General features: G+C 41.1%; 1 long non-coding RNA gene across 1 annotated transcript; it reads left to right on the plus strand.

Annotated features, from left to right (window-relative positions):
• The first annotated feature begins 284 nt into the window (after window positions 1-284).
• Window positions 285-10,741, plus strand: LOC119627106 (uncharacterized). The gene is made up of 3 exons (XR_012095499.1): window positions 285-866; window positions 1,559-1,932; window positions 10,559-10,741. It is a non-coding gene; the product is annotated as an uncharacterized lncRNA (long non-coding RNA).
• The last annotated feature ends 362 nt before the right edge of the window (window positions 10,742-11,103 follow it).

An 11,103-nucleotide genomic window follows, 5' to 3' on the forward strand; every position in this document is an offset into this window, starting at 1 on the left:
CAGCTGGCCGGCTGCTTCCCAGGGGCGTTACCATGACTTGCAGGCCCAGAAACTAGACTTGGGCATGACTACAGAGTTTGTGATGGACTGAAGATGCCCAAACCACAGACTGACTTATAGGCTAGAAATGAACACGTAGGGTGGAATAGTCCTTTCGGGGACTAGAATAATTTCTAGAGAGCCACCCTTTCTACATGATACAGTACACATTCAAGTGTGGCTGCTTACGCTGAGACTTTCTGATGAGCATGACTAGACAGCAGAGGGCCCCCAGGGTAGTTTGTTCAGGTCAAGGTGAGACGAGAGGAGAAACTAGCCCTGTGCCTTGCTGGACACCACCACTCCAGTGCCTGAAATCCAACCTCCCCACCCCCATCAGCATAGTCCTCCCCTGGAAAAGATTGGAACATGCAAGAATGTGCTTCTTTGACTCTGGCCTTCCTCTAACAGCCCTGCTTCTGTTAACACAGCCTTTCGCAGCTTCCTTAACGTCATTGGCTACAGGCTACAGCTGTTGCTAGTAAAAGGCATTGTTCCTTTGAGCTAGCAGGCACTTTGTTCTTTCCCATGACACATTGTTTTATGAGCTCATTCTAGAGGAGAAACCTTCTATCCCTGTGCTCAAGTTCTTCAGGAGCACCTCACTGTCTCCCACTGCCCACCCACCTGCACCTAACAACTGTGGGCTGTGCTCTCCTGGAAGCACCGTCAGACGCTACCAGACTACAGAGGAGAGTGCCCTTAATCCTGACTGAAGGTTTGGGAAAAGGCTTCTCAGAAGAGGTAATACTTGATACAGGCCCTGGAGGAGGAGGAACAGTTTGAGAAGAGAGCAGTGAGAGATGGCATCCGGGTGGGTAAGAAATGTCAGTGGTCACGGAGGCAGCATGAAGGGAGTGTTGGCTGCAGAAACCTGGCGAGGCTCCTTAGAGACAGAGATGAAGAGGGAGATGGGGATGGAGATGGAGATAATAGAGACAGACAGATTGAAGATGGCAGAGTGGGGGTAGGGGGAAGGGGGAAGGCGGATGAAGCAGGAAAGATAGATCAAACGAGACAGCGAGGAGCCTGTGTGCCTGGGCTTTATTTTGGAGGCAATGAGAAACAGAAAGTGTTTTTGAGCATGATGGGACAATGAGGAGTTCTGTGGTTTAGGAAAGCCAGCAGCCACGGGAAGTGCAGATTCAAAGCAAGGAGGCTTCCCAGGGTTTGGTGATGATCTTGGTGAGAAGTGACACAGGGATAGTGGGAATGGAATTGAAAGAAAGGATGAAATTCCAGAGTATGGCTGTGCTCAGTAGACAGGAATCAGGGAGGGCAGGAGGAGAGTAAAAGGGTCCTCTGAGCTTCAATCCAGATGTTGAGGAGATGGTGGTATTATCAATGGAGCTGGAGCTCTTAAGAGAAAGAAGGATGGGGAAGAAAAGGATGAGGTTTTTGACAAGTTGAATATGGGGTGAGCATGGGTCCAACTGAAAGCAGTGGAAATATAGATGTGAAAAATAGATGCGGTAGAGTTGAAAAGTTGGGGCTCATTTTCACCTGAATGTTACCTAAGGCGAAGGGAAGAGAGGTCATCCAGGACAAAAGTACAGAATGAAAAGAAAAGGCAACGAAGCATGAAATCTTGGAGAATGTCCTCATTGAAAGGTGAGCAGATGAAGAGGAGCCCACAAAAGAGACGGAGGAATTGTCTTCATTCACTCATTCATGCATGCATTCATTTGGTCAACAAATAATTTTTGGCACCTCCCATGGACAGGTCCTGAGCACCAAGGGTACAGTCAGAAATGATGAGTCCAGAAATGATGCCCTCCAGAACGTCCGGTGAGGAAGGCACTCAGGAAAATGCAGCACCCGCTGGAGGCCCAGAAAGGAGGGCAGTCAGGAAGAAAGCAGTCTGATGGTGTCAAGTGCAGTGGAGGCTAAGAGGTGGGGAGGAAAAGATGGGAAAAGGAGAGAACTGGGGAGGCAAGAGGGACAAATGAGGGAGGAGAGAAGGGAGAGGAGAGACGACAGAGGCACAGAGTGGGGATTTGTCTGATTCAAGAATCCTAGGCTGGGCGCAGTGGCTCACATCTGTAATCCAGCACTTTGGGAGGCCAAGGTGGGTGGATCGCCTGAGGTTGGGAGTTCGAGACCAGCCTGGCCAACATCATGAAACCCTGTCTCTACTAAAATACAAAATTAGCTGGGCGTGGTGGGGCGGGTGCCCATAGACCCAGCTACTTGGGAGGCTGAGACAGGAGAATCGCTTGAACCCAGGAGGCGGAGGTTGCGGTGAGCCAAGATTGCCCCACAGCACTCCAGCCTGGGAGACAGAGCAAGACTCCATCTAAAAAATAAAAGAAAAAAGAATTCTGTGTTCTTTTCCCTTGCCTTATCTTAGAAAGCAGAGTGAATGCTGACCTAATCAGGTTTACCTCCATTGCCATAGCAACCTCTAGGACTCACTTTGCCGCACATTCTTGAGACCTGAAGTGAAGAAGTTACTTTATATCAAGTTACCTACCAATTAGGCTAGCGATTTCTCTGTCTCTTAAAACATTCTTTTAAAGTCTTGTCATGTTTCGTCTTTCTAGAATTCATTTTTCACATCTTCATTCACTGGGATTCTGGACCATAATATATGTAAACACACAAAATACTAAAGATTGAAAATAAAATTCTTCTGTTATCTGATTATAAAAGTGGTCATTGTTTTAAAAAAAAAAAAAAAAGCCTTGGAAAATACAATATAAAGTAGAAAATGCAAATCACTCATTTCCCCACCACCCTTAGTGTCCTGTTGTTTTTCTTCCCAGTCCTGTTTCTAGACACATTTGATGACATTTAAACATATTTTTATTGTTAATCTGCAGTTTCATATATGGTTTTGTTTGCTAACTAATTATATCATGGACATTTCCCTATGCCACTAAAATAACTATAAAATCATTTAGTTATACATAAGCTTCACATTTTAGCCCTTCCTCTATTTTAATGCAGCAATTGTCTACCTTTATACATAAATATTTGTTCCTGAATCTTAAAAGTAGTCAAATTCATTCACATCTCAAAATTATATTTGTATTTACTTTTTCTGAGAATCTTTGTGTTTAATGTCTCATTCATTTCAAAGAGCAATATTAATACGATTGAAAATGATCACAGCATCTTTTGTGTCCAAATGCAAGTTATTTTGAAATGTGATCTGATTTTATTTTGTAAACTCCGTTATTAAGACATTTGACCCAAATTTGAGAAATGATACATTTACTCTTGACTCATGCCATTCAGCCCTAGGTTTCCATCAATGCTCGTTTGAATTCCATGGGTATAGCACGGGTGGACATGCTTTTTCAGATTTTTAGATTTGTCAGAGAATAGTAATCCTTAACCTAAGGTTTTTTTTTTTTTTTTCCTGATTTCTCTCTTTACATTTATTTTTTTTCTTAGTTTCATTATGATATATGAAACTAACATATCCTTTGTATGAGGATTCAGTGGTTACATCTGAAAGCAAACAGGAAGTTATTTTTTGCTTGTTGGAAAAATTCACTTCCCTTAATGTAGCTTTTCCCATTATTTTACTCTCAAACATTTGATGCACTTCTGTTTCACATGTGTTTCTTGTAAGAAGAATATGGTTGGATTTTTAAAAATTAACTATCTTTTAGCTGATAAGTGTAATTCTTTTTTATTTAATTATGATCATTGATATATTTGGATTTATTTTTACCATCTTTTTACACTTTCTAGTTGGTGAAATTCCTACTCCATTTTTTTTCTCCTCTAATATTTTAGAATGTATAGATTCTAATTTTTTAATGGTTAAAGTTATTAATTAGATTCACCCTCCTCCTAAAACTTAGAGTATTTTAACTCTTTCTCAGTTTATAAGCTAGTATTGTCCAGTATTTTCTTTCTATTAAAAAATCTTGTGAAATGTGTCATATATACAAAAGTTTACAATATGCATGTGTGTGTGCATGTTTGCACACACACACACCACACATACATTCATATATTTACCATTTTAAGAAATAGAATATGACCTCTGCTTTAGAAGCTCATCTCTCCCAACCTCTGACTTTTATAACTTCCCAAATTAGATTTATTAGTGTTGATATTTATTTAGATGTATCCATGTGACTACAAATGTCTTTGATCACATGGTTATCTTTCTTACAATTTACAGCTCACATCTCCTTTCTGGAGAAGTATATATATCCTTCTTTCCAAAGTCTATATATCCCCAGGAAGTTCCTTTACTAAGAATCTGTCCATAGTAAATTATCTTGGCGTTTGTTCACCTAAATATATTCTATTGCATCCTTATGAAAGATAAGTTTTACTGGGTATCCAATTGTAAATTGAAACAGTTTTCCCAGCACTTTGAAGACATCATCTTGTAATCTTTTGCTTTCTGCTCTGTTCTTAAGAAGTTAGATGTAAGACAGGAAAGCTGTCTTTTTCTCTAGCTGTTTTTAAGCTATTAAATTTGTCTTTAATGTTCTTTCATTTCACCAGGATAAGTCTGGGTGTGAATATTCTTTAGAATTTTTTGTACTTCCTAAATATAAGGAACCATACAAATGACTGAATATTGTGTCCATCTCATTTTCTCTAGTCACTCTTTCTGGAACTTTCATTAGATGAATGTTAACACTTCTCACTTACTTTCATGTCTATATCATGATATCCTTCTCTTTCTCTCTCTGAACTATATTCTAAGTAGTTTTGTCTTATCCAACTTTCAATTTATTAATTATACATTTCATTTCTAATTTGTTAGTCAACTCATATGCTGAATTTTAAAATTCAACTATTTTACTTTCAGAAGTTAAGAATCTTTTTCGATGTTTCTAAGAGTATTTTGTTCCTTGCTCATGTTTTAAAGCTTTTTTTAAATATTGAAAACATATTTATTTATAAGGTATGGTTTTCTGGCACACTCTCAGTTTTCGTAAATATAGTTTTATTAAAACACAGGCAAGCCCATTCATTTGCATACTGCCCATGGCTGCTTTTATACTAGAATAGCAAGGCTGAGTGTTTTTGACAGAGACCGTATGGCTTGCAAAGCCTAAAATGTATACTATCTGGCCTTTTAGAGAAAAGTTTGCTAACCTTGCTCTGTGTAATAATTCCAACCCAAAGCCTGAATGTCTGATTCTACTGTTTGATGTTTCTAACCCTGTCTGATGATGTCTTACTACCTGGGTGGTCTTGTGATTTTCTAAAAATTGTGAGCTCATTTTTGTTGAGGCACTAGTTGTGAGAATTTTATGAGGCTTGAATTGGAGAACATTCCTTATATTTGTGTTTACCTTTGCCAAGTGCCTGGTCATTTAAAAAAATTTTTTTTTTGGTTTGTTTATTTAAAATCGTTTCAGAATAGGTACACAGAGTGAATTTGAACCCAGGCTTGAGGCCTGACTGGTGATTATAACTTCTGGTAGGGGGTAGGGACTTTTATTTTTTCTTCCAACCAAAATCAAGGTTAAGATGCAAAATTTTCTTTGCTATTTCCTTTGCATGGCAAATATTTTCTAGTTCACTCTTTTATTGGGAATGTGGGCCTTTGGGGACTCATTCCAAAGTCTTCATGCTGACACTGCACTGCTTTGTCGCCTGCCTCTCCTGTCCCCCCTTCCCCCAACATGGATGTAAAAACTGAAAGTTCTAATTTACAAAACACTGGCAAATGCCCTTAGGGTCTGATGCCTGCTCCAGTGAACGTTTACCATGCTCATTCTGAATTCTGGCTTCCGACTTCATTTTTGGCCTCTGGAGATTAAGATACTTTAATTTCTTGCCAAGTTAGCTACTTATTTTATCCAGCATTTTAAAGGTGCTTTTTTGGGGGAGAATTTTTGGGATATAGAGTCTGTCATATTGCTGGAAGTAAACATCAGGAAATTTTTAAATGAAAAAAACACACGATTAGGAAAATGGAAATAGAAAAGTTTCATAACATTCCAACAGGGTTCCAAGTCTACCTAATGTTTATTTATATCTGAGTTATGAGTGTTGTCTCTGGAGTCAGACAACCTGGGTTTGGAATCAGGCTCTGCCGCTTACTACTGCTAGGGGTGAGGGTAGGCAAATTTTTCTGTAAAGGGCTGGATGGTAAGTACAGTTGTCCTTCAATATGCATAGGGGATTCCTTCCAGGATACCCCATGGGTAACAAAATCCATGGATGCTTGAGTCCCTGATACAAAATGGCCCAGTACTTGCATATAACCTATGCACGTCCTCTCGTGTACTTTAAATCATCTCTGGATTACTTATAATACCTAATACCATGTAAATGCTATGCAAGAGTTATAGTGTTGTATTGGTTTTAATTTATATTATTTTTATTGTATTGCTTTTTTATTTTTATTTTCAAATATTTTTGATCCTTGGTTGGTTGAACCCACAAAAGTGGAGCCCTCACATATGGAGGGCCAACTGTATTTTGAGCTTTGCAAGCCATATGCAACTACTCAACTCAGTCACTGTATCATGACAACAACCATAAATACGTAATATGTAATGAATGGGCATGGCTGTGTTCCAACAAAACTTTATTTACAAAAGCAGGCACTTAGCTGGATTTGAACTTCAGGCTATAGATTGCACACCCCTGGCCATGCACGAGTTAATAAATCTCTTTAAGCATCAGTTGTTTCATCTCTAAAATGGAGAAAATAATAATACCTGTGTCATCCATAGGTTGTTTGAGCATTAAATTAGCGAATTTATCGGAGACATGTGAACCATAGCAATTCCATCTTAAATAGGGGTAAAATGAGACTGAGACCTGCCAGGCTGCATTCCCAGGAGAGGAGGCATTCTTAGTCACAGGATGAGATAGGAGATCAGCACAAGATACAGGTCACAACCGCCCTACTGATAAAACGGGATGTCATAAGAAAGCCCTCCAAAACCCACCAAAACCAAGAGGGTGATGAAAGTGACCTCTAGTTGTCCTTACTGCTCATGATATGCGAATTATAATGCATTAGCATACTAAAAGACACTCCCACCAGTACTGTGACAATTTACAAATGCCATGGCAACGTTTGGAAGTTACCCTACATAGTCTAAAAAGGGGAGGGACTCTCAGTTCCAAGAAATCTCCACCTCTTTCCCTGGAAAGCTTATGAACAATCTACCCCTTGTTTAGCATATAGTCGAGAAATAACTATATTCAGTCAAGCAGCCCATGCCTCGTTCTCTGCCTATAGGGTAGCCATTCTTTTGTTTATTTCTCAAATAAACTTGCTTTCACTTCATGGGCTTGTCCTGAACTCTTTCTTGCTTGAGGTCCGAGAGGTCTCTCTTCAGGTCTGGAGCAGGACCCCTTTCCAGTAACAAATTCATGTTAGTGCTAACGTTAGCTATGATGTCGCTGCTGGAAGTGATGATGATGATTTGAAACCAGTTTCTTGATTTTTTAAGATCATAAGGTGTCTCATCTTCAAATCATTTACATGCATCCAATGTAGCTTCCTATGCTGCTACTGATGACACACAATAGAAAGCTCACAATACTGCAGTAACGAACGACCCCCAAATCTCAGTGGCTTTGAAGAACTCAGATTTAAGTTTTGCTCATACTACATTCCATCACACTGGTTGATGAGGGGTTCTCCTCACTGTCATTGCTCTGGGGCCCAGGCTCATCGAGCAGCCACCATCTTGAAATCACTGGTCACTACAGGGGAAAGGAGCTTTGGAGGGTCTTTAAATAACAATTAAATGCTTGGTCTGCAAGAGATGTGTTATTTCTGTGTGCAGTTCACAGTCAGAGTTGGTCACATCTTTCTCTCCCACTAGCTTATTGCTTGGGTTGCTGGGCGTGTTGTCACAGACAAGCTTCATCTGTTGGCCCCTCCAAGGAAGGCCTAGAAGTGCAGAGCTACTCGCCCAAGGCCATATGCTTCCCAGGGCAGCTCACATCCAGGGAATGCTTCCTGTGTGGGTAGAAAGGCCCAGCCCTTTCAGCCCAGTGTGGGACAGTTTTGGGATTTGGCTCAGCCTGTTGTTTGGCAACTTGACTTCTCCCTCTGCCCAGTCCTGCTTCCCTCTTTTCCTTTCCACCGGGGTTGTTCCCAAGGATACTCGTTAATAAGCATCCTGTACACTAAACTCCATCTCAGGGTTCTTCTCCAAAAACCCAATCTGTGACATTCACCATGTGCCTAAGAGAGAGAAGGCTGGAATATCTCCTGAGGAACACCAAGGACTACCATACTCACTAAAGTGAACACAGTTAGCCCTTATAGAGGGGAGAGACTAAGATCACAACCATGCTAATAGCTAATATTTATTGAGCACTTACCTGCCGCATGCTGCACTAAAATATGTTACTTGGATTTGTTCATTTAATCTTCACAATGCCCTGTGTATTAGAACAGAGGATTAGACTAGGCAATGACAAGCTATAGCCTGCAGACCAAATCTGCCCACGCCTGTGCCTTTATGTATTGTCTATGGCTACTTTCATGCTATAATTGCATAGTTGAGTTGTGACAGACACTGCATGACCCACAAAGTTGAAAATATTTACTATCTAGTCCTTTTCAGAAAAAGCTTGCCGAATCCTGTTTTAGGTATTATTTCCATTTTATAGATAGCAAAATTGAAGCTTGCAGAAGTGTGTGGTTTGTTAAATCACAAGAATGTCAATTTTTAGTCATGTAGATCAGAGATAAAATTCTAAGTCCTCCAACCAACTGAATGGACCCCTTCTCCCAGCCAAGAGTATTTCCAAGTTAATCTGAAAAACTAGTTCCCATCATGGGAAAGGGGCAGTCAGATACGCCTCATTATACCATCCTTCCTTAGGAATTCAGGCACAACTGACCAGCATCAACATTAAAACAGGGCAGGCACGGTGGCTCACACCTGTAATCCCAGCACTTTGGGAGGCCGAGGCGGTTGGATCACCCGAGGTCAGGAGTTTGGGACCAGCGTGACCAACATGGCAAAACCCCATCTCTACTAAAATTTCAAAATTAGCCGGCCATGGTGGTGCATGCCTATAATCCCAGGTACTCAGGAGGCCTGAGGCAGGAGAATCACTTGAACCTGGGAGGTGGAGGTTGCAGTGAGCCAAGATTGAGCCATTGCATTCCAGCCTGGGCAATAGGAGTGAAACTCTGTCTCAAAAGCAAACAAACCAACAAACATTAAAAGAGACTTAAGACTGACAAAACAGACTCTTTGCAGTAATAAGATACCAACATGACAAATAGCAGACCCTGAAAGAAACTGAAGTATATTTTTTTACATATTCTGAAATGGCTCTGCGAAGCTGTCTCTTGTGGGGAAAATCTACGTTCCGTAGAGAATCCCCTTCCCTTTCCAGGTCTTTTCCTTGATCCAGGAGATAATTACCTGAGTCTGGCATCTTTTTAAGTCTAATAAGAAACATTTACAATCTATTTTCTCTGAAGCCTGCTACCTGGAGGCTTCATCTGTATCAGAAAATCTTTGAATCCACCTATGACCTAACAATCCCCTGCCCCACCCCACTTTGTGTTGTCCCACTGAACCCATCTACACCTTTCCAGACTGAACCCATCTACACCTTACCTGTATTGATTGATGTCTTATGTCTCCCTAAAATGTATAAAACCAGACTGCATCTCCATTACCTTTGGTACATGTTCTCAGGGCCTACTGGGACTCTGTCATGGGTAATGGTCCTAATATTTGGCTCAGAATAAATCTCTTGAAATGTTTTACAGTTTGACTCTTTTTGTCAACAGTCATGAAGACAAACATTGAAACAGCAGCCCCCTTCTGTGATGGCAGGTGCAGACCCCCCCACCCCCATGCCATTGATGGGCCTTTGTAAGTGCTCAGTGAATGATTATGAATGATTTTCTTCCCTTCTCTTCTTCCCACCATCCTTCTTTGTAAAATCGAGGCCTCCTCTTCCATCTTTGCTCTAAATCCCCTCCCAGGCAAGTTCTATTTTCTAGAGACAAGCGTATCTGAAATTGCAACCCTGTGGCTTCTCTCCAGCAAGTGAAAAACACAAGAGACGCATCAGTTTTTGGTACCTTTGACTATAAAACCTCTGGAGGAAGTTCTGTTTCTCTGAAAATGGCTTTCTTTTACTGGAAGAGTTAGGGTGGTGTATCTGTAGAGCCTGAGCTGGCTACCAGGAAACACTTCATGATGGCTAAGAAATTGTTCTGCATGCTGAACCTTAAAGTGATAACATAAAATGACAGCCTTGACAGACCCCCTAGAATCTAAGGCTGAGATTATCGGTTTCCAACTGCTTCCAGCTGAGAAGCGGCTCTCAGGGCAGTACTGAGTACTCAAAAGCATTTCCTCATAAAAGTGATTGTTCAAGGGGGATTCAAGAGTTTAATTCCTTAATGCCCATCCAGCTGCTTCCTAGATTCTTCCAGAACATGGGCCTTATGCCCCTAAATTCACTCCCATACTTAGAAGCAGAACTGGGAACTGAACTCAGGTTGTTTGATACCAAAATTTGTGCTCTTAACCATGCATTTCACTCCCTTCTGGTACACAAATATCCAGGATCATGTATTTACTTTCTACAGATACTGTTATACGTGCTCATGTAAATTGTCTGGCAATTAGCTGCAAGAGGATTATAGGAAGAGATTCTACCTATCCATCTCTTTACACCATGCCTTCTGAAGAGAACGTCCCTGACTTTCAGAGAGAATCCTTGGATTTAGTCAGGAATATTAGATCCCTAAATAAAAATGTCTAAAATCCTTTCCCCATTCTTTGTTGTTGTTGTTTTTGAGATAGGGTCTCACTCTGTCACCCAGGCTGGAGTGGTGGTGGTGTGATCACAGCTCACTGCAGCCTCGACCTCGCAGGCTCAGGTGATCCTCCCACCTTAGCCTCTCAGTACACCTGGCTAACTTTTTGTGTTTTTGGTAGAGATGGGGTTTCATCATGTGGCCCAGGCTGGTCTTGAACTCCTGAGCTCAAGCGATTCACCTGCCTTGGCCTCCCAAAGTGCTGGGATTACAGACATGAGCCACCGTGCCCAGCCTGTTTTATATTTGTATAAATGTAAGGGGCAAAACTGCAGTTTTGTTACATGGGTATATCGGGTAGTGGTGGAGTCTGG

This window comes from Chlorocebus sabaeus, chromosome 14 (assembly GCF_047675955.1).
Source record: "Chlorocebus sabaeus isolate Y175 chromosome 14, mChlSab1.0.hap1, whole genome shotgun sequence".
In the NCBI taxonomy this organism is placed as follows: Eukaryota; Metazoa; Chordata; class Mammalia; order Primates; family Cercopithecidae; genus Chlorocebus; species Chlorocebus sabaeus.